A 25197-nucleotide genomic window follows, 5' to 3' on the forward strand; every position below is an offset into this window, starting at 1 on the left:
GTGTATGGCTATTGTATGATTAACTTATTAGAGATAAAAGTCGTATTAGAGACTGAGACTGACTCAAAACACTTTCCTAGAATTGACTCTTGCCTGAGCTGCCCAAAATGAGGCCTAAAAGAACAGAACAGGACACATCTCAATCTGCTCCTAAAAATTTTTAAAAATAACTAATCAATGTACTTGTGGTCACTTAATTTTTACATGTTCTTGAGCTCTTGAATCTATACATGCTTAAATTGACATTTATGGCACGCCTAATTTAAAACATTTTGCATATGAGTGTATTTAAACATCTTTAGGATGATTCTTATTATAGAGTTAATGTAAAGAAATGAAAGGCTTCTGTTCTCTTCTCTCCCCAACCTCTTCTGCTGCTACTTTTAAGACACACCAGTTTTTCAAAGGTTATGTCAATCAGTTCTAACTAAATTATAGGCATTATTATATGGACAGTAACCTTAATCTGTTTCATTTCCTCTTAAGTAATTTACATTCAATTCTTTTACAATTAGATCTATTAATAAATGGTGTCTTTAATGAACCAATAAAGAAATGGGCAAGTGAACTAAACAGAACTTTCTCAAAAGAAGAGATTCAAATGGCCAAAAAACACATGAAAAAATGCTCACCATCTCTAGCAATAAAGGAAATGCAAATTAAAACCACGCTAAGATTCCACCTCACCCCTGTTAGAATAGCCATCATCAGCAACACCACCAACAACAGGTGTTGGCGAGGATGTGGGGAAAAAGGAACCCTCTTACACTGTTGGTGGGAATGTAAACTAGTACAACCACTCTGGAAAAAAATTTGGAGGCTACTTAAAAAGCCAGACATTGATCTACCATTTGATCCAGCAATACCACTCTTGGGGATATACCCAAAAGACTATGACACAGGTTACTCCAGAGGTACCTGCACACCCATGTTTATTGCGGCACTATTCACAATAGCCAAGTTATGGAAACAGCCAAGATGCCCCACCACTGATGGATGGATTAAGAAAATATGGTATCTATACACAATGGAATTTTATGCAGCCATGAAGAAGAACGAAATGTTATCATTCGCTGGTAAATGGATGGAATTGGAGAACATCATTCTGAGTGAGGTTAGCCTGGCCCAAAAGACCAAAAATCGTATGTTCTCCCTCATATGTGGACATTAGATCAAGGGCAAACACAACAGTGGGATTGGACTTTGAGCACATGATAAAAGCGAGAGCACACAAGGGAGGGGTGAGGATAGGTAAGACACCTAAAAAACTAGCTAGCATTTGTTGCCCTTAACACAAAGAAACTAAAGCAGATACCTTAAAAGCAACTGAGGCCAATAGGAAAAGGGGACCAGGAACTAGAGAAAAGGTTAGATCAAAAAGAATTAACCTAGAAGGTAACACACATGCACAGGAAATTAATGTGAGTCAATGCCCTGTATAGCTATCCTTATCTCAACCAGCAAAACCCCTTGTTCCTTCCTATTATTGCTTATACTCTCTCTACAACAAAATTAGAAATAAGGGCAAAACAGTTTCTGCTGGGTATTGAGGGGGTGGGGGGGAGAGGGAGGGGGCAGAGTGGGTGGTAAGGGAGGGGGTGGGGGCAGGGGGGAGAAATGAACCAAGCCTTATATGCACATATGAATAATAAAATTTAAAAAAATAAAAAATAAAAATAAATGGTGTCTTTATAAATTACTTATTGTACAAAAACAGTTTAAAATTGCCTTTCTATATGGGTCTAATAATAAATATATAAGGCTAATTAAAAAACAATTTTATTTAAATTTAAAATTCTTTAAAAGTTATTTTAAAATACAAGTTACAAAGTAGACAAGTAGAAAGGATACAGATAGGTATTGAATGTATTTTTGGGGAAAAGTTAAAGGGAAAAAGGAGTTCTTTGGGGTTGAGAAAGGATTTTTTGTAAAGAAGGGTTTGTCCTAAAGATTGTTCCAAATATGGAGAGGAAGGGTATGGACAAGCCATCAGAGGGTTCAGCATGTTATATTAAGGTCTGAGTAAGTTTTAAAAGTGTATAATAAAAGCTTTGGTGTGTGATAAAGTTGACTATAATCTAAAAGTTGCCTAAAAGATTTTTTAGGGTCATATCAAACTAAAATCTAATTCTCTATGTCCATAAAATAACAAGGCTATTTAATATTGTTCTGCTCTGAGTAACATCTACAAAAAACTGTTATAGGGAAAGATTTTATTAAAGTAATTACCTGTGTTTTCTGTTGATCTTGTCAAGCTTTGAGTATTACTAAATCAGAGTTCATTTACATATTTGCTTATGCAAAGGTCTCTTAAATAACCGCCATATAACTGTGTTCTGTGTCTAGACTTTATCTAAATATGGTACAAACATTTGCAAAGTTAAAAGTCTCAGTTTATGTAAAATGATGAGCTAAAGCTCTCTTTTATTCAAAAGCGTTACATTTAACTGATCAGCTAAAGTTCTTTATCCAAAAGAGTTATATCTAAACCTCTGACATATAAAATGATTAATGAAACTTTTGGTAGGTGTGCTGTTTATAATCAGCAACATTCAGCAAAACCTTGCTATTTGGGCAATCCTGCTACTTAAAACCTGGCCTATATTAGTTTTAGTCAAATATGTATTACCATATATATATATATATATATATATACATATATATATATATATGAAATGTACTTGTACATTAAAAAAATAAGGCTATTTGGGATCACAGGTCCCTAACTTGTAACAGATCTAAAGTTAATGATGCTAGACGTCTACAAGCTTGTGTCCATGTGTTTGTCCCTAATTGTAACAAGGAGCATTTGGTGCTGCTGTTTTAATACTACCAGTCATACTTATTTTCCTAAAAATGCTGTCTGCAATGGAAATAACTAAATGTCTGACAATTCTCAAACTACTTTTCAGCATTTTAACCATGGCCATTCTAAGTCTTTTCATTCTCAGTCTGGGTCCTTCTTCAGAGCATCTGCAATTACCCAGTACCTATTTTCAATTGAGTTGGCCTTTTAGATATTTGCTTTTGTTGACTTTTTTCAAAACCTTTAAATGTTGTCTGTTGACATTCTGCAGCATTTTTAAGTTGTCAGGATATCATCTACATACAGTCCAGACAGAACTAAAAATGGATGCCGGGTAGGCCCTCTTCTTCTAAACCTCTTTTGTTGCTTATAATTTGGCCAAATGGGTCTTATTTGGCACTGATTCCAACATGACCTGTCTGAAGCTTCCCCTCCAATTTGGAGAACATCCAGGAAAAGGTATTCCTGCACCAAGCAATTCTCATTAATCAGAGTGGTTAATTGACAAAATCTTCAGAGACTCTTCAGAGACAGTTTGGAGACAAGAGGGGAAAGCTGTCACAATCCAGATGGACTCACTTGTGCCAGACCTCACAAAAGTTACTAAGGCTGAGAGGTTTTAAAGAAGTGATCTTACGCAGGGCTACTGGACATTCAAGCCCTTGCAGGCACCTCTGACAGAAGGCAAACTCTTATTTTTGGTCAAGGCCTTCCGTTTAAGTAAAAAAAAAAACAAAAACATAATTTTTGCTGGCTCCACACTTATCTTTTTAGTAGTCCATGCTCGTAGAGTTATTTTCCCTAAAGCAGTCTATTTGACTGGGAGCATTCTGACTTTAACTTCCTCTGTATTCTACTTGATCAAGGTGTCTCTAGTTTTAGACTTAAACTGCTTTTACAGAACACCCTCCAGATAACAACTCTGGACCCTCTCCGAAAACAAAGACTGAGGTAATGACCAACCAGGCCACACCAGTGGCTGGAACCATTTACTATACATAACTTTGTCCCCTGCCCCCAGTTCTTTTGTCTACTTAAACCTATAGCCAATGTCTGTACCCCAAGATCTTTTGGTTTTCTTTATGCTGATAACCATTAGTCCATATGTATTTAACTGCGTGTCTCACTTTATTTCCTGAAAACTACATTCCTTTGTACAGGTTGCCACTCAAAACCAGGTCCAAAGAATGCTGTTTTTATGTCAATGCTTCTTTTATGTCAGCCATTCCAGGATTGTTCATGATGCCTCTAAAAGACTTTGGGAACTTGATGCCAATCTCTGACAATGAAGAACAGACAGCTGGGAACAGTGGTTTTCCTGGGTTAAATGGATACAATGGGTCTTCCCTCTACTGATACCCCTTATTTTTTCCATTGTGACCTTGCCTTCAAAACAGGAGGGGATTAGATCTCCTCACAGCTGAAAGAGGCAGGCTATGCCTCTTCCTAGGAAAGGACTGATGTTTCTTCACCAATAAGTCTGGCATAGTTAGGGATGGGATAAAAATAAAAAAAACCTCAGGGATAGGACACAGCAGCTAACATCCTCACAGCCTACTAATATTCTTTCCTCCTTATACCCATGGCTCATCCTGCTGGTGGTCCCTCTTGTCCTTGTTTGTCTGGCTGAATGTTCCTATCATGCCTCATTAATATGTTCCAAAAATTTTTGCAGGAACATATTACTGCCATTTCTCAGGCTACCTCAGGGGAGCAGTTCAAAGCCATCATGCTTCTACAAATTCTCCAGGCTCAACAACCCCCCACATTGTTGCCCCTAGCCAGCAGGAAGTAGCCAGAAGACAGGCAATACCCCTGTGCCACTTATGTGTGTGTGTGTGTGTGTGTGTGTGTGTGTGTGTGTGTGTGTATCAAAGAGCCTGGAATTCTGGAATGCTGAGAAACACTGAAACAACACAAATGCTGTAACATCGAGAAAACATGCCCAATCCCAATGACCTTCCCAGTAATGTCCAGAACCCCTCCCCATCCTCTTCCCAATCATCTTACCTAACGCCCATCCCCTCCAACCTCCCTCTTCCCGCCACAGGATGTTTAAAACCCCCAGCCTGTAAGAAAGGTGTGCTCTCTCGCCACTCTCAAGAGTGTTACTCTGATGGCCGAGGGACCCTCTCAGGTCTCCTCTCCCTAATAAAGACCTGCTGCTTATGAAGGTCACAGATTCTTTCTCAGTCTGTCTCTTCCACTTCTTCATCTTCCTTTCAGTCTTCTTCAAGGGCACTCTCCCAATGGCTAGAAGATCTCCCACAAGGCCCCACCTCTTAAAAGTTCCCAACAGCACCAAGCTGGGGACTAAGCCTTTAGCACACTGGCCATTGCAGGACATCTCAGATCAAACCATATACCAAGTAAGTGGTCAAAACTCAGACTCCAGCAATGAAGAGCCTGAGTCTGAGTCACAATCCACCATATATCATCTATAAGAGCTTTGTCAAGTCACTGAGCATCCCCAATCCTTGGTCTACTCATCTGTAAACTGGCAAGGACAGCCCTCTGATAATCAGCTACTCTGGAGGCTGAAGGAGATTGATCTCAAATTCAAGACTAGCCCAGAGAATTTAGTGAGATACCGTCTCAAAATAAGAAAATTTAAAACAGGCTAGAAATGTAGCTCAGTAGTAGAGTGCTTGCCTAGCATATACAAGGCCTTGGTTCAATCCCCAGTACCTCACAAAAAGGGGTGGGGGGAGCTGGAGGTGTGGCTCAAGCAAATGCTGACCAAGTGTGAAGCCCTGAGTTCAAATCCCAGTACCACCACCAAAAAAAAAAAACTGACTGAAGATAAATAAACCAGGTATTAAAATCTGAAATTACATTGAAGGAGGCAAAGAAGAAGAGGAAAGATATTAAGAAGATATCATGTGAGAAAAGGATGAGTTGGAAAGGGTTACTTTTTTGCTTTGACAGGGTCTTATTATGTAACCCAGGCTGGCCTTGAACTCTCCATCCTTCTGCCTTAGCTTCTCAAGTGCTAGGATTGGAGGCATGTACCACCATGCTCACCTAACTTTATCTGTCTTTACACAGGTTACTGGACAGATAAATCAGGAGAAAGCTGTAGATTCCATGTTTACTAACGTGTTCTTTCATAACCTGTATATAGATAGCAGCCACCATGTGCCAAGCACCACTCCAAAGGCTTTATGTATTACTATACTGGCCCATTTCATCCTCACAACAGAAGTTACCATCAACACCTCCTATTGCAACTATGGAAACCTGGACACAGAGAGCAATGTGTCCAAGTCCACACCACAAGCTGGCAAGTGGCAGAGTCAGGATCTGAATCCAGGCAGTGCAGTTCCAGGGCCAAGGCTCACAACCTCCATGGTGCAGGCTCCCTCATGTATGTTCTGATTTCAGAAGTGGGCCTGTGCTTTGGGAAACTGCTCCTCTCCCCTTACCCTAGGTGATTCTTGAAGGGCTGAATCTGACCCTGCCCTACTTCAGTCAACAAAAATCAAGCCAGGCAGGGGGCTAGAAAAAGGTGTGCAACAAACCACTGGTTGGGGCCCTTCTGCTCTATCCAGGTAGGAATCATGGTCAGGCAAGGAAAAGCTCCTCCAGTTATTCTCCTTGGGAGGTATTTGCAAGTGATGGCAATGGATGACAGTAGGTAGCAGCATTCAGCCAGGGCCTTTGACAGCTAGGGCAGCAGCTCAGGGGTCAAGTAGAGGCCTTGACAGCCAGGGCAGCAACAAGGGGTTCTAGTCTCAGGGGTCAGGCCAAGGCCCAAAGTGTTACAGCTCTTCTGTGCCCTGGCGGGAGGGGTCTCTCAGCTGGCCGACCCCAACCAGCTCCTGTCAATTTATTTTCACCACCTCCATCACCAATGTCAATTTTTCTCTCCCTGTCACTGTTGCTTGCCACTCCTGTCAGCTTCATCCTGAAAGATCAGTCCCTGCCAATTGGTCCAAGACTGCTCCCATGGGGAACCTCTCTGGGAACTGCTTGCTGGCCTTGCTATTGCTCTGCTGCCTTTCCTGCTGCTGCCACCACCACCTCACTCACCACTTCCCTTTTTTTTTTTTTTTTTTTTTCATGTTACCAGCTCAGCAAAGACAAGTGAGACCACTAGAGAGAAAATTCTTATTAGGACCTAACATTGCAACACCAAGGGGGAAATACAGGAGGGAATCTCCCAGCTTATATAGCCAGAAGGTAGGGGTGACAAGGGTGTCTGCACCAATCACGGCAATCCCCTCATGCAAATGAAGGATTGTGTTTGCACCAATCATAGCACAGGCCCTGTCACAATCACAGGTCTTCTACTGGGCAACCAGAGGAAGGAAGTGCTCTCACTTTGGCCATGGGGAAAATGGCTGCTGTGGTGGCAAAAGTCCAGTGCAAGCTGCTAGCTGGTGCAGTGCCTTCTGGAGCCAGAGTTGTGTTTTTGGTGCTGACATGAGGGCAATCTGACTGCTTGGCTGGCAGTCCTTTGCTCAAAGCAGCCAGGACCCTGAGGAAGGGTCCAGTAGCTGTCAACCAGGGAATCAAGTCTCCCCAGCCCCCAACATCTCAGCACAGGCAAGAGAAAAAAAATAAACTACTGAAGAGTGCTCATAAGAAAGGCCTATCAGTAACAGTACTTTAACAGTATTCAACAGCTCTCCAACAATGTTTAACTCATGTCCCAGTGTCCCAGGCTACCATCTGCTTCCATCTGACTGCAGTAAGATCTAAGCATGAAGAGGAGGTGAGGAAGTAGACGGTGGGGAGACATGCCATAAAGGGAAGCCAAAGGCAGGACATGCACCTTTACTATCTACCCTTTGTTAGACCTCGACATTGGCTAAGACTAAGCTACGCCTGGTGAAATAGTTTTAGGAATAGTTAAGGTTTAGGAATAGTATTCCTAAAGCTGTTAAAATATCCCTGAAATGCCTCCTCCTCTGTCCCCTGGGCATTTTGTTCTTGTTATTGCTGCAGCATTTCCAGTATTTCTTTGGAATTGCCAGTTTTCCATTTTACAAGCCTCTTGACCCTCAAAGGTAACCAACAGATATGAAAGGAAGAACATTTCTGGCCGGTGCTGCTTCTAAAAAATTAAGTTTTTCTCTTTTAAAAACAAGATTCTTAGATCTGTAAAATGAAAACTATAGAACACTGATAAAAGAAATTAAAGAAAACACTAATAAGTGGAAAAACACTTCATGTTCATGGGTTAGGAGGATTAATATTACCAAAATGTTCATACTACCCACAGTGATTCACAGATTTAGTGCAATCTCTACCAAGATGCCAATGGCACCTTTCACAACAAGAGAAAAAAACTTATCTAAAATTGATGTGGAATCACAAAAGACCCAAAAAAGTTAAAGAAATCTTGAGCAAGAAGAATTAAGGTGGAGGCATCACACTTCATAGTTGCAAATTATCCTATAAAGTTATATAAACCAAAACAGTATTTTACTGGCACAAAAGCAGACACATGGATCAATGGAACAAAATAGAGAGCCTAAAAAATACACCCACATACATATCATCACACAATCTTGAATAAAGGAAAAAATATAACCACATGTGCATGGTCAAATAATCTTGAATAACGGTGTCCACAATGGGGAAAGAATAGTCTCTGCAATAAATAGTGTTGGAAAAACTAGAAAAAAAGTCAAAGTAGAATCTTTTCTTATACCACATGCAAAAATCAATTAAAAATGGATTGAAGATTTATAAACACAAAACCATAAAACCAGAAAAGTCCCATGACATTGGTCTTGGCAATGAATTTTGGATATGACAATACATGGGCAACAAAACAAAAATAAACAAGTGGGATTACATCAAACTAAAACATTTCTGCAGAGTGAAAGAAATAATCAACAAAATGATCTGGTAAGAGATTAAAATCCAAAATATATAAAGAATTCATAAAACCCAATAGAAAAAGAAACAGCCAAATTGACAAAAAAATGAATCCGTACCTGAATAGACGTTTTTCAAACGAAGACATATAAATGGCTAATGGGTATATGAAAATGTGTTCTACACCACTAATTATTAGGAAAAAAACCCAAATTAAAGCCACTTCACACCTGTTAAGTAGGTTATTATTGCCAGGCAAGATGATGCATACCTGAAATCCCAACACTCAGGAGACAAAAGTAGGAGGCTTGCAAGTTCAAAGCTAGACATATATAGCAAGACCCTGTATCAAAAAGGGGTGCTCTTATCAAAACTCAAATGATAACAAGCATTGGTGAGGATGTAGAGAAAAGGGAATTGTATGCATTGTTGACAGGAATGTAAATTGGGACCATCGTTATGGAAACAATATGGAGGTTACTCAACAAATTAAAAGCAGAACTACCATGTGATGCAGTGATCCCACGACTGAGTATATAAACCCAAAGGACAGGAAACCAGTATGTGAAAGAGGTGTCTGCACTCCCAGAGTCTCCGAAGCACTATTCACAATAGCCAAGATATGGAAATAAACTAAGTGCCTACTGACGGGTGAATAGTTTAAAAAAAAAGCGTGGTGTGGAATGTACGCACTATGAACCATAATCCAGTCTTTGAAAAGAAGGAAATCCAGCCGTATGTGACAACATGGATGAACCCAGAGCACATTAAATTAAGTGAAAAGGGCCAAGCATTTCTCACTTACATGTGGAATCTAAGAAAGCTGATCTCAGAAATAGAAAAATACTATTCTGTTTCTAGGAATAGAGCAAATGGAGAGATTCGGTCAAAGGATATAGTTTCAGTTATAAGATGAATTAGTTCTGGAGACCTCATGTACAGCATAATGATTATGTTTGTAATAGTGTGCTGCATACTTGAAATTCACTAGAGAATGGGTACAGCCTAAGTATTCTCAACACACACGCACACACAGAGAACTGTAAGAGGGGACAGGTAAGTTATAATTATGTAATAATATTGTGATTCACATGTATACCAAACATCATGCTGTACAGCTTAAAGATTTAATTTTTATTGGTTAATTATACTTTAATAAAGCTGGAAAAGTAAGGAACAAATAAAAACCAGACTCTTGGGAGTGATGTCACACAAAATGGCACAGCAGGAAGACCCAGGAGTCATCCCTGCATTAACGCACTTGAGGTATCCAGAGTGAGTGGAATAAGCCATCTAGGAACTCTATAACCAGATAGTCAAACAGCCATGAAAGTGCCTGATGGGGGAGAGGCTGTTGATCTTCCCTAGTGAGCAACCTGAGTGAACCAGCTCCCAGCCCCATCCTCAACCCACCACAGCTTTGGGGCAGTAACCCACATAGTGGAGCAGCTGGGGTACCAAGTGGACAATGGAGCCTTGTCCTCCAAAATTTTGGTGTTGTGCATTTTGGTTATCTAGCAGTGCCTGATGGACAGACCGAAGCAGATGTCTATCTTGGTTCTAGCCATTTTGGCAGCACAGTTCCACTGGCAGATCTGTGGGGAATTTTTAAGAAACAAACCCTATGTTTATTCCCCTTTCGGAGCCAGACATATACAGAAATATTTGTCACATCACTGACTGACCACAAAGATAAAATAGCACTAGGCTGGTGGAGTGGCTCAAGTGGTAGAGCATCTGCCTAGCAAATATAAGGCCCTGAGTTCAATCCCCAATACCACCAACTAAAAAAAAAAAAGAACAGAAACTTGAGTGACCACACAAAACAAGAAACACCTATTAGCAAAAATAGTTTAGAAAAGTCACAGATGAACAACATCGGCAAATCCCTGAGGTGTAGGAAAACAAGATTTCCAGTTACCACACTACAATACTTAGAATGTCTAATTTTCAATAAAAAAAGATAAAGCATGCAACAGGAAAATATGGTCATACCCAGGAAAAAAGGAATTTGTCAGAAACCATTAATGAGGAAGCTGAGAAACTGAAATCATGAACTGAAGATGCTGAATCAGCCGTATCCAATGCATAGCCCCCTTATCCACAGTTTTCATTTTCTGAAGTTTCAGTTACCTGTGCTCAACCAATCTCAAAATATTAAGTACAGATTCCAAAAATATATTTATATTCTTAAGTTTTAAATTACATGACATTCCTAAGTTTTGAATTCCACAAGATGGAGTAGTATGAACTGTTTCATTATCTGCTCCATCTTACCTGACCCAGGAATCATTCCTTTGTCCAGTGTATCCACATTGTATATACTGCCCACCCATTAGTCTATTGGTCATTGTTTCAGTCATCAAATTGACTCACAATGTTACAATGCTTGTGTTCAACCAATCCTTATTTTACTTATAATGGCCCCAAAGTGCAAAAGTAGTGAGGCTGGCAATTTGGATGTCCCAAAGAGAAGCCATGAAAGGCTCCCTGTAAGTGAAAAGGCAAAGGTCTCAACTTAGAGAAAAAATTGTGCGATGAAAAACTGTGTGGATGAAACAAATATTCTATCCATGAAATTATGAAGAAGGAAAAAAGAAATTTGTTAGTTCTAACTTCATACTTCAAACTGTAAAAATTACAGCCACAGTATGTGATAAGGTGATTAGTGAAGATGGAAAAGACATTAAATTATAAAATTTGGTACTATGTATAGTTTAAGGTATCCATTGGGGTCTTGATTCATACCCCCACAAATAAAGGATACTAATCTAAAGGAAACCATAACAAAGAAATAAAGGAAATCAGGAAGACAATGTAGGAACATAATGACAGTATCAGTGAACCAAAGAAATTCTGGAGCTAAAAAGTACAAGAACTAAACAATAAGATTGAAAAGTAAACAAAGTCTAAAGGATCTGTGGAACACAATCAAGCAAACCAACAAAAGCATTGTGGGGACACAGAAAAAAAGAAAAAAGAAGTAGAAAGTATATCTGAAGAAATAAATGGAAAAAAATTATACACATCCCTCAATGAACTCAAAGCAGGACAAACTCAAAGAGATCCATGTTGAAATACATTATAGTTAAACTGTCAAAACCTAAAAATAATGAGGAAAAACTTGAAAGCAAGAGAGAGGTAACTCTTCATGTATAAGGGATCCTCAATAAGATTAACCACTGATTTCTCATGAGAAAGCATGGAACCCATGAGACAGTGAATGGCATTTAATTCTGAAAGAAAAAATTTGCCAACCAGGAATTCAATATCTGACAGAGTGATCTTTCAAGAATGAAGAAGACATTTATATGAACAAAAGTTGAAGGAAGTCATGACAAGTACATCTTCCCTATGAGAAATGGTAGAAGGAGTCCTTTAGGCAGAAATGAAAAGACCCTGGACTCAATGTCATCAGAAGAAATAAAAAACAACACTGGTAAAGGTAACAACACAGGAAGGGAAGGGGAAGAGAGGAGAGGGGAGAGGAAGGAAGGGAAAGGGGAAGGGAAGAGAGGGGAAGGGGAGGGAAAAGGGAGGGGAAGGGAAGAAGGAAGAGATGTAGGGAGGGAGGGAGGGAAGGAGAGAGGGAGGAAGGAAGGGAAGAAGGAAGGGAGGAAACGAGGGAAGGAAAGAACAGACTAGCTTATCCAGACTTGAATTTGGCCCTACCACTTACTGGTTGAATAACTGTGGACGCTGTCTCCACACCTTGCTTTATTTACTTATAAAAGGGGAATAATAGTAATAGTACCTACTTCACAGGGTGTTGTGAGGAGTAAATGTTAATGTCTGTAGGGCACATATGTAAATAAATGTTAGCTTTTACTATATTCACACAGTTATCTAAAGACACCCTTGACAGGCACAAATGACATTCTACCAGGGTCTATGGCTACAGTAATACAGAAAGATCTTAAATTACTCTTAAATTTCACAATCTAATCAAACCATTTCTTATCAAATGGAGAAAATTTCTATCTAAGATCTAGGACAAGTGTAAAGTCTAATCAATATTTTTGTGCTTTTTTTTAAAACGTCTTCCATCATTGTGATAATGTAGTGAGTTCTGGAAGCTTTCTTCTAAATCAGAATTGGAGCATCTATGTGTCTTTCTGTCACTGCTGTTGACACAAGGTGCATGACAAGCTATAAACTCCCATGCTGCTACCTTGGAAGCCAAAATGATTAGCCATATGAAACTTATGCATTCATGTATTCATTTGTACAAAACCAGTGCATACATTTCATGTGTGAAGCACTGGGTACACAGGCATCTACAAACAGACAATAAATCTAGAGAACACTCTGCTAGGTTACCACGGATCGGGAATGTGGTGGTTCACTGCAGCATGCAGAGAGAGAGGGTGGAGGCATCTGGAGTCATTCCAGGCCCCTCAGATTCAGCATGACATGGCTGAATCACATTTCATTCATGTTGAGTCTCCTGACGTAGCAGTAAAAACTATGCAAGTTAATTCCTTAGTCCCTAAGTTGTTTTTCACCATTGCCTTTTCAACCAGTCCAGAGGCAGTGGAGCCAAAAGTGGCTCAAAGTCTCTTGGTCATGTCCAGGGACAAAGAGTCACTTAACGGCTATGACACAAAAGATGACAGTTCTGTTTCTTTGTTCAATTCGAGCTATGTACATACGTGACTTTTTTTTTTTTAAAGACCTCCATCTTCCAGGATGATTTAACCAGATTTCTGTCCAAGGCAGAAACCAAGCACTCCCAAACCAGACTTCCTGGTTTGACTCTTGGTTTAGGCAAGTCACTTAATCTCTGTGAGCCTCAGTTTCTTCATCTGCTGAATGGGATAGGAGCACATAAGGTTGGGGTGAGACTAAACTGAATTAAGAACAGGAGAAGTGCTTAGAACAATATCTGGCACATATGGAGCACCCCATAAACATTTCACAAAACCAAAATCCTCCTGACATTTCTTTCAGCCAATTATGAGCTATGAAACTATACAACAGACAAATGAATATCTAATCATTATAGTACCATAATCATTTATAGTACAACAAGCAGCAAGGTGGATTTGGGAGAAGAGGAACTTCCCGCTTACACTGAGGGCCTGGGTTGGCTGCTAGATCCAGTTTCCGTAAAACTCCAGAGCCCTGCCTATCAACTCAAATGGGTCTTTGTGTGGAATTTCCCAAGGAGTCTCTGTCCCCTGGGCCCTCTCTCCCTGGTTACCTTTAAAGCTGATTCAACCAAAGAAGCATGGGCTTCATGGCTAGGTCCTAACATGGTAAACAAAGGCCTTCAGGGCTCCAGCCCAGGCCTCACTATGCACCAGGAATGACCCAAATTCTTCGTGTTGAAGAAGTCCCTTCGTGAGCAGGTTCTCTCATTGTTACCCTAAGAGAACACTTCCTGCACAAGCTTTCCTCTCTCCCCTCACATTGGAGGTTCATCTGATCCTGCCCAGGAGAGGGCATTTAAGGTGACCAAAGGGACCTGTCACACTCCTCTTACAGCCCTCAGCCCTCTCTCTGACAAGGCCTCTCCCCCACAGTGAGAAGCCCACATCCACAAGCAGCATTAGGCTACAGCTCACAACTGAGTGTTCTGGGTGAATTAACTCAGGCTGGAAAACATCGGAGAGGTAGGGGGTCTCCACTGCAGCCTACAGACAGTTTGTTTGTTAAAAATAAGATGCAAGAAGCCACTGCCATTATTGCTAAAGAAATGCTAACTGTCTGGGGGACTTTACCTCCGCTCCTTTGATAACATCTCCATGAGGATGGGGACATGATTCTTTACAACCCTTGCCATCAAATACACAAAGAGGTCCAAGAAAAAGAAGTAAATTCCACTTTTACAGTATCCACTGATGTCTAAAAATTCCAAATTAGGACCAGGTTTGGTAATACACACCTATAATTCCAGCTCTCAAGAGGCTGAAGCAAGATCTCGAGTTCAAGATCCGAGTCTGTGTTTCAGAGTAAGTTCAAGGCCAGCCTGGGCTAAGACCATGTCTTAAAAAAAAAACAAACAAAACTTTTTTTCAAATTAGAAGTTTAAAAAACTAAAGGAGATTATTAAAGTGGAACAAATTACAAAATCATTATACATTATACATTACCAAGATTTTATGAAAGTTAACACGATCTCAAAATTGAAGAAGTATTCTGTAAAATCTGCTTTGTTACTCATTGTTAGGAACACCAACCCTGATGACATCCCTGGCTGCTTCAGAATATCTACTGTATTTTCTCATTTATAAAACCAAAGTAAAAGTAAAGGTTGTCTCAATACATTTGGGAAAGGATTAAATGGCTGACACGTGTATAACACTTAGAACAGTGTCTGGCACACAGTCACCATTAAGAAATGCTAGCTATTATTACTTCTATTATCAGGCACTATCCTGGCTAGCACTCTATTAAGCCAAGTTGTAGAAGTCTATTTAGTTAATCCACCCATAAACATATTAATAGAAGCAAGATGCACATATAATCTGTCCCCTTGATGGCAAAACTTGCCCTCTGAGCTTTCGATGTCTTCTAAGAGACATTAATGAATTCTCAACATACAAGAATTGCCTATAAACTGTTTATCTTCTAGAACACAATTTCCCCTTGAAGCAGAAGTACATCTTTAGCAGACCCTAAATGCATGTGAGACGGAACTGAGCCAACAGCTTCACTAATGGGTTCCTTTAAAAAAAAAAAATCAGAGAGCAATTTTTACCTTCTTTTCAGGCCAGATAATGTTCCTAATCCTGCAAGGTCTGAAGCACTTTCATCTGATAAGGCCCCATGAGTCTGTGAGCGCTTCAAATGACTACTGCTTAGGTTAAAAATTATCGCTAAGAAACAAAACTGAGAAACAAAAAGCAGAAGTATTTACAAAATTGCTCCATTCACACTGTCCCACCATGGATGTTTTCTTGTTTCTCAGATCACTATCCTTTGTTCAAGCAATCCCAAAAGGGTGTCCTGAAGGCTGCTGATCTCAGCCACACAGGAATGCTATGATCGGGGAAGTTTGAAAAACACACTGCACTTCCTACTAGAAAAGACACAACTTCTACTCACAGACTAAAGGCCCTGAGCCCCTGACAGGAAGAAAACTGTCTAGTGGTTCTTAACCCATTGTTTGCAAAGCAATGTGACCACAGACTCCCTTTTGCAAGAAACATCTTCTAGAGTTTTGATTTGGGAAATGCTGGCAACAGTGTAAATTAGCCACCTATTCCCATCTAGGAACCAGTGTGTCTCATTCACCTGGCCTGGCCAAACTGACACTCAGGTAACAATGGACAGGAAAGAATGCTGACTCTGCAATGCCTACAGCCTTTGAGTCAACGCGCATTCCATGAAGAGGCATGCCATGGGTCAAGTCAAAAGGACAATGAGTCAGGATAGACAGATGAGGTCCGACAGGGAAACTGAAAATAATAAAAAGCAAAAAGCAAATTGGAAAACCAGAACAGCAGGCTCTCCTCCCATCACCTCCTCCTTTCACATATTAACTTACAACACTAGGGAGATATAAAGGGGCTATGTACATCTGCCTTCTCCTTTGAGACATTAAAAAGCTGTAAACTCTTTAAATGGGTAGAGAGACAGAAAACTGGAGGACACATGTGGCAAATGGAAGTCCTAAAGCTCAGTTATTGTCCCTGCATTTTGGGTGGGCCTAGCTCACATCTCCATGTTTTAAAATACTAAATTAAATAGCCCCCATCTTGGCCACCCCTAACTGTTGACTATAATGACAAGGGGTCGCTACCTGACATGACTATGTGTATTTCCCCAGCTTAGAGAATATAAAATCCAGAGAAAGGCTGCCATTTTTTTTAGCACAGCTCCTACTCCTGCATTTCAGGCAGGAAGCATTTCTCTCTCCTCCCCTTTTTTTCCATTTCTCCCTACTTTATCCTGTTATATTAAAATAAATCCTTACTTCTACCTCGTGAGGCTCTTCTTTTTATGAGACTCCTTGAAATTCTTTTCATTGTGGATCTCAAGTTCCCGTGATTTTCCGTGGAAGCCGGAAATATGAAGGATACCCCTTTGTCTCTTCTCTGGGTAACAGAAACTCTCTTTAGGATCCATCTGCAGTGTGTCCCACACCCAGGAAACACACCAATAAATTCCTAGGAATGGCTCACAGGAAGCAAATCTCAGAAGATGGGGAGGATAAGAAACAAGGAGACAACAACATTACAGCAATCCTGTCAACAAAAGGAATTTAATTTGCCTCCTGTTTTATAACTCCAAGAGAAGAATGCTGGTTCTTTACAATCTAATTAGAATATATCCAAAGGCACCACAAGGCCAGATTAATGGTGTCACACAAAGAAACTTACGTTTGGAGGGAGGAATCCTTGCTAAAGTACATCCAAACACTCCAGTCCCTAGAACATATTCTTAGTTCTATAACCAGAAAGTTTTTCGAGTCTTCAATTCCTTTTTGTTATGTATATTTCCTTTATTTCTAACACCCAAACCTCATAGAAAGTCAGGGATTTGGAGGCATCTTGCCTCCTCCTCAACCATAACTGTCCCAAGAGGCCCCCTGCTGACCTCCCAGATAGGAGAACTGTGGGCTGAGGCTGACCCTATTTGAAAAATAACTAAAGCAAAAAGGGCTGTTGGTGTGGCTTAAGTGGTAGAGTGCCTGCCTAGCAAGAATGAAGCCCTGTGTAAGCCCCATTTCCACCAAAAACTAAATAATAAAAATAAAGTAAACCTTGTTGACTAGGAAGGAAAGCTTATTTTTGCTAAAGACTTAAACTATATTTTGTTTGGGCTTTGAAGATAGATCTGACTTCAAATCTTAGCTCTACTGGCTGTGTGGCCTTTTCTAAGCTACTTAACCTCCTTGGACTTCAATTTTTATGTGTCACAAGAGATAGTAACATTTATTTTGGAGGACAGTTGTAAAGATTGCATATAAGACCCTTTGCACATGTACAAGTTCCACAAATGGTGGTTACTTTGTATATCCCTCAATCCATCTACATTTCAGTTTCCCCTTTGGTGAAATAGGAATGCTGCTTGTCTTTGGCCACCTCAGCACTGCACATAGACTAATGAGCACAGAGGCTTGATTTCTTCTGCCTCCTTTCGTAAGTAGAATAGTCTATTTTTCATAACCTCAGGAGAACCTTCCTTGGTTCCTGTCCATCTCTATTTTAATGTAACTCACGCAGAAGGAAGGGTGAGTATGTAGGAGAGTAACTCTATTAATATAGTAGCCATTAGCCATATGTGGCTATTAACTTTTCAAAAAAATCATTGTTTTTGGTTGTACTAGTCACATTTCAAGCTTTGAAAAGCCACAAGTGACTGGTGGTTGCCATATTGGACAGTGTGATGCAGAATTTTGTCATCACTGCAGAAAGTTCTTTCAGACAGCTCTGGAATGAAATGTTGGGCGATTTTTTGTGACTTTCTGTTTAGTTGCAGAAAGCTCTCACACTCAGTTGACAAGCCCATCCCTGTGCCTCTCCTCCGTGCTTTGGGAGATACTCAGGCCCAAGCTACTTAGGTACTTTAAATCTTGGGAAACAAGTAGTTGCATAACCCAGTATGGGATGGTTTTATTCTTTGCTGCTGTTGTTGTTTCAGAAATTCCAGCTCCTTTGTGCTGGTGCTGTGCCAGGGCCAGCCCCAGTCCACTCTCCTCCTACTGATGCTTCCCAGCAGCTGGGACCACAGATGCATGCCACCACACCCAGCTTGTTGGTTTGGATGGGGTCTCACTAACAAGTATTTTTTATGCATCTACTATATGCATAAAGCTATGGTAAGTGTGGGGGAAGAGGATGAGGTATACAAAGGTAAATAAGGGAAACAATCGATACCCTATGGGCTTATTATTCTTCAATACCAAAGATATATTAATTTTTCAATTATAATAGCAAGCTCCTCTTGCATATTTCAGCAACCAACTAGCCCAGAATTAAAACTGAGTTAATAATTTTATCACTTCAAAAACATAGAGAACCAAAGTCATAAATTACAAAGGAAAAATAGATAACTTGGATTTCATCAAAATTTTAAAAACTTTTGTGCAAAGGAAATCATCAATGAAGAAAAAAACAATCCCCATAATAGGAGGAAATATTTGAAAATCATATCCACCAAAGAATTTGTATCCAAACCATATTTTTTGAAAACTCTTACAAGTCAACAATATAACAATAATAATATACATGTTTTGTGGGTACAAATTTTCATTTCTCTTGGTTCTGTATCTAGGAGTAGCATGCTGGGACATCTGGTAGTTCCTTGCTTAGGAATTCTGAGGAAGTACCAAGCTGTTTTCCACAGTGGATGCACCATTTAACAGACCCACCAGCAGTGTATTAGGGTTCCAATTTCTCCACATCCTTGCCAGCACTTACTTTCATCTTTTCCATTTTAACCACTCACGCGGGTATGACGTGGGATCTCATAATGGTTTAATTTGCATTTCCCTAATCAATAGTGATGCTCAACATATCCTCATGTCCTTACTGGCCATCTATATCTTGTTTTCAGAGAAATACCTACTCAAATCCTTCGTCATTTCTCAATGGGTTGTTTTGATTAAGTTATAGTAGTCATTCATGTATTTTGAGTACAAGTTCTTTGCCAGATATATTAATATATGATTTGCAAATATTTTCTTCTAGTTTGAATCTGCTCTTCTCTGAGTCAAATTCTCCAGCAAACAACCCCTTTGACACTCAAGAAAACATAAGCCTCATTTTTGAAAAGAACATCTTACTTTCAGATGACAGAACTGAGTCCATAGCATGGAAAGGGCCCAAATGACGTGAAAATAATTGTGCAGACTGCAGAACAGAGCAGACTGGGAAAGAAATGTTAGGAGTGTTGTGGGTAAAGATTTTTTTAGATGAGGTCTTACCACATTGCCCAGGCTGGCCCCAAACTCCTGGGCTCAAGCAATCCTCCTGCCTCTGCCTCAGCCTCCTAGATAGTTGGGACCATATGTGCATCACCTGTCTTTATAGATTTGTTAAGTGAAAAATATCTTTTTTCTTCCTCTATTTTGTTTTAAATCCTTCCTTGTCATTTTTCCTTAAGTAGATCTAAGTAATTCATAGTCATCACTATACGAGCATATGGGAATGATCTGCAAAATGTGACTTGACCCACAAACAAGCAGAAGTGTGTCATAATGAGCAAGAAGACATGGAGGTGTAGCTTTAACCTCTTCCCCGCCCCCTGTGTATCTGCCTCCTACACAGTACCATCATTATGAACCAGCCAAAATCAAAATATGTATGAGTAGAGAGGAGACTTGGGTGGATAGGAAATAGATGCACGCTTCTTTCTCAACATTCAGAGAAAAAGACCAAGAAAGGGGAAGAAACAAGATTCAAAATCATCCCAAAGACAAATCTTGGGGAAAACCCAACAAGATAAAAACAGTAAGTTCTCAAAAGATGCTAGTTATTAGTGCTATCATCAGTAGTAAACAATAATATTAAGTGTAAATCCCTGAATCTATGTTTAAAACATCAATTATATAAAGGATAACAGAGAATTGGCTGGACCAAAATCAAGGAGGAAAAAAAGTGGTATTTTGGTCAACAAGTACCAACAGCACAAGACAGCTGCTAATCAATTAATACTGCGAGAAAGTCCTTGTCCACATCAAAGGAATTGACAGGCTCAACAAACTCCAGCCAGATTGAGTCTGACATATAAATGGGATTTGATCACAAAAGACATAGACAATTAAAGTATATCCAGCAAGAAATGTCCAAAGTGAATGTAGATATGGAATTCAAATTAATTACACAGTTGACAGAACAGAGGTATCTGTAGAAGTGAAGATTTAAGATACTCTTCAATATTGGAAGAACTATGAATAATGGTGCTAGCCATTTTGTACCACCAAAGGGTGAAAATTATAGGCAAAGCTAAGTTAGGCTCCATATATGAAATAATATTCTAATATTTAAAATAACCCAAGAATTGATCCCATGGACTTGAGAAGTTATAAACTCTCTTTTGTTGGAAGTATCTGGGAGCTACACATAGAGTTATCTACCAAAATGAGCAATCTAATAAATCCCCTGAAGGGTGAATATGTGCACTTCAAAGTGTTAAGCCCCTTCCATCACTGACAACCTACAAGTTTATGATTCTGATTATGGTTGAGTTTCATCAGATTAGCAGACAGAGCCCAGTGTTAATCTCTTTTCTAGTTATTCTGCAAGACGAATCATCAATGCTTTAAAATCTTGGTAGACCCTGGGGCTGGGAGGTGGAAACAGACTGACTACAAGTGGACACTAGGCAGCTTTCTGCAGCAATGGAAATGTCCTAAATGGGCCTTTTGGAGTTGGTCACACAACTCTACAAATTTCATAAAAATCACAGATTTTACAATGGGTAAGTTTTATGATATGTAAAGTATACATCAATCAGGCTCTTTAAAAAAAAAAAAAAAAGATATAGCCCTGAAACATAAAACTGTGGGCCTGGCTCAGTTAACAACCTTTGGTTCACATTCACTACATAAGTCATTCAGTCCAAAACCAGAAACCTAATGGAAGGAGGAACAATTTTTTTCTTTCAGTTTTACTTGCCTCAAACAATTTGTTTCTAGGCATAGTGATACATGCCTATAATCCCAGCACTGGGAGGCTAAGGCAGGAGGATCATGAGTTGGAGGTTAGCCTGGACTACACAGCAAGACTCTGATTCAAAAAAAGAAAAGGGAAGAGAAGAAGTCTCTTCAGGTATTTCAAAATTTTAAGCTGTAAGTAAGTATTCACATTCTCTTAGGGTTTTGGAGGCAGTTTGCCTGGAGGTTAAGGGTGGGGACTGTGAACTCTACCCTTGTCTAAAACCAAGCTTTCCTCCTGCCTAGCTAACCTTGAGCACATTACTAAAACTGAGTTAATGCACTAAGTTACTTAAACTGAGTTAAGTAACTCAGAGTTACTTAAGTCAGCACACTGTCTAGCACGTAATAAATACTCAGCAAATGTGGATGTTACTGTTTTCATTGCCCACACATCACCACTGCCATCACGACTATGACCCTGATGCATTTAGTGCTTCATTACTGCTATATGAATTTCATTCACTGCCCAAATACCACCAAATTTCCTTATAACCCTCATTTATTGTCTTAGGAACTTATACTATGAAATAAAATCCCCAAATCATTTCTCTGGTTAGATCAAAAGCTGTACTATCCTCAGACAAAAGCAAGATATTTTCCAAGTCAACAATAGAAAAAAATTTAAATAGGTACTTTCTTATTGTTTGTTTCTAAGAGAACTGGACAAGGAAGAACATGCCAGCATCTCCTCAGAGATGTCTGGCAAACAGGAGAAAACAACACAAGAAAAATGAAGCCATCTGCAGAAGGAGCTGGCACAGTAACACAATTGCCAGGCCCCAGCACCAAAACATCCTCATCACCCACAGAGTCCAGCAAAGGCCCGTGGGTAACAGCTGAAACCCAGCCAAATTAAAAAAAAAAAAAATTACATCTATGTAAAAAGGGTATGTAAAAAGGGAAGAGAAACTGCACAGGGTAAACTCTTTGCTCTGAAAGACAAATGTCTTCTGGTTCTCCTTTCCTTTTTGCTGGGCAGGGGGTGCCTGGAAAAATAACTGTGGTGCCAAGCAGAGCACATTTCATCACTGACGTCAAGAGAAACACAGCAGTCACCTCTGGCTTAGCTGGCCCACCCCATGAGCCCCCACACACACCCTGCAGCTAAAGGACCCACTGTCCCAGCACATCCTTCTAGCCACACCTCTCAGACAGCATCTTGGAAGAGACACCTAAGGAAGAAGGAAGCTGGGCACTGCACCAGAGAGAGACACATGCCCTGTGGTCCCCATACACGTTAGTCAGCCGCAAAGGTGCCATGACCTCAAAACATTCAGGGGAAATATCCATGGGACTTACCTGTCATGAGGGCAGCTCCAACTTAACATCCAAGAAAACCTCATGGCCTCTGTGGGGATTTCTCCTGGGAACCCCAGCCCTCCCTGAGCAACACAGGGAGAAAAAGGACTTCCAGGCAGGAACGTCAGTCAGGGCTCTATAAGTGGTGCTGAAATCCGAGTGGACAATAATGCTCCTGTCATTCTAGGCCCGCCCTGAATGCTGCCTCTGTTCTGCTTTTTCTGTCACAAAGTCCTTGAACTTGAAAGCCAAGCAGATCCACAGGGGCCCAGCGAGGTAAGGTTACTTACCAAAGGCCACCAAGCAGGAACGTGTCCTGCCAAGACCAACACCCAGCTTTGTCCACAAAAACTGGAAAACACTGTTACTCTTGAGTACAAGCCACTCCGTCCACTAAGGAGCATCCTCTACCCAGTGTCACCAAGGGAAGTCAGTCTGGATTCTGGGCCAACACCCAGTTCAAATCCAGGTGTGTGACCAGGGCAAATTCCTAATCTCAGTTTTCCCATCTATTATAAGGAGCTACTAACAGCACCGACCTTGTTGAGAATTCTCAGGATGAAACTATCATAAATAGAGTTCCCATATAACTTGTCACCATCATGAAACAGAGGCAGAATGACAGTGAAAAAGTCAGGGATTCTATGAAAGAAGGTGGGAAGTGGACTGGTCATTAAGTAAGTACAACATTAGTTAACTTCACAACAAATAAAGACACGCCAAGTGGTTAGGGAGGAAGAAAAACAGGAACATGTTCTCAAATACTAGGAATGGCCTGCCTCTCATTATATCAAGTAATCATACCTATACACATGTACACACCTCAGGAAGACAGTGAAAGGAAGTACAGGAAACATTCACAGCCATTCTCTGGGCACTGCATTTATGGTTGACCTTTACTGTCTGTTATTTTTCTTTATTTTCCAAACTTTATACAAACATGTATTGCTTTGAAAAAAATCAAAACAAATGTGGGTTTTAAAGGTATTTTTAAAGAAATATGATTCCAGCCGCATCTCAAATGGCTACTACACAGCTACTCAAAAGGGCTACTACAGAACAGGCACAATAGAGAGGGGGTGAACCCCAAGAAGCAGGGCCTATATTTACCCAGTCAAGGGAAAGATGCCTGTTTGGGAGGAGACCAAGAATTTGGAGCCAGTGAGAGCCGTGAACCACCAAACTGTGAAAATGATTCCTGAGAGTATCAGGCCAGGGAGAGGCTTTGTCAAATAGGAATAAATTTTGAAAAGAAAACCAGGGTGATGACTTAAGCAGACTCTAGTTTAAATAAGAGAGGTTACAGGCAAAGAAGAAGGGTCCCGGGGGAGGGGGGGTAGTTCCTAACAGCCACAGCTAGAACAAATGCAATAAAAAAAAAAAAAACTGATAGTATTAGATTGTAATCCAAACAATAAAACAAGTATCCATGAGCTCATATTGATATAAATATGTAATTAAAGTAACTGAATAAGTAAATAAATGCAACAGAAAGACAAACCTTCCTTACAAAAGAAGGAATGTAGAGGAACAGAAAATCACCATTAGAAGACACTAGGAGTAACTGCTTCAGGAAGAGCTGCTGCTGAGTACTAAAATTAATCAGTGCGTGAAACTTTTTGGAGAAAATATTTCTACAGACTTCTCTGTAGAGAATATTTGAAAGCCTTCCCCTAAAACATTTTTTAGATATTATGAATTACTACAGCTAAGATAGGCCTACAAATTCTCTGATGTGTCTCCCTCCAGGAGGTGAAACTTAATTTCCCCACCATGAGTATGGGCTGAACTTAGTAATTCCATTCTAATCAATTTCTTATGGAAAGGAGAAAGTAGCAGTTTACAGTAGTGAAACCTGACAGACACTATCTTATAACCAAGTCACCAATCAGGTACCATGTTGATACTAGAAAACAATGAGGAGGGCATATAAGCCCTGTTGGATTCTTCCCCAAAATCTGTAACTTTAGTGTATTCATGAGAACACTAACCAAGGGACATTCTCTAAAGTACCTGAACACTATGCTTCAAAAGTGTCAAGGTCATATAAGACAAGAAGATAAAGCTCCATGCATTGCTGGAGACTAAGGAGATACGGCGGCCAACAGCCATGTGAATTAAACCCTGGGACAGAAAAGAGCAATAGTGGAAAAGCTAGGGAAACCTGAGTAAAGTCTGTAGTGAATAACTAATGTTAACAGACTGTACCAAGGCAACGGTGCCGTGGGCACTTAAGATATTAATATGAAGGAGAGTGAAAGATATGCAAGAACTTTAAATTGTATTTGCAATTTGTGATGGTTAACTTTGGGTGTCAGACTTGACTGGATTGAGGGATAGCAAGATGGCTGGTGTGTGTCCTAAAACATTTCCAGAGGAGAATGTCATGGAGTCAGTAGGCTGAAAGGGAAGTCAGTCTCTCCCAGCCCACCTCACCCTTTTCCTCATGTTCCACAGCCTTTGGACTGTGGGGTTTGCACTATCAGCCCCCCAGGGGTTCTTGGACTATGATCTCCACCATCAGCTTCCTTGGTACTGCGGCATCCAGACTAGGACTGAACCACACTACTAGCTTCTCTGGTTCTGCAAATCATGGGACTCGTCAGTCTCCATAATTATGTGACCCAATTCCCCTGATAAATTGGTTTTGTTT

The 25197-nt window shown here is 40.2% G+C and overlaps 1 protein-coding gene across 3 annotated transcripts in view; it reads right to left on the reverse strand.

Moving 5' to 3' along the window:
* The window catches only part of Tmcc3 (transmembrane and coiled-coil domain family 3), a 269620-nt gene that overhangs the window by 216294 nt on the left and 28129 nt on the right, over positions 1-25197 (reverse strand). The window contains exons 1-2 of one of the 3 annotated variants that reach the window (XM_074084140.1): positions 15339-15540; positions 14523-14623 (exon numbers count right to left, since the gene is read on the reverse strand). The exons of the other annotated variants lie outside the window; for them this stretch is intronic. The gene's annotated coding sequence lies outside the window, so the exon portion shown is untranslated. Of the gene's footprint in view, positions 1-14522; positions 14624-15338; positions 15541-25197 lie in introns of those variants that run through there. 3 annotated transcript variants of the gene reach the window in all.

This window comes from Castor canadensis, chromosome 8 (genome assembly GCF_047511655.1).
Source record: "Castor canadensis chromosome 8, mCasCan1.hap1v2, whole genome shotgun sequence".
NCBI lineage: Eukaryota > Metazoa > Chordata > Mammalia > Rodentia > Castoridae > Castor > Castor canadensis.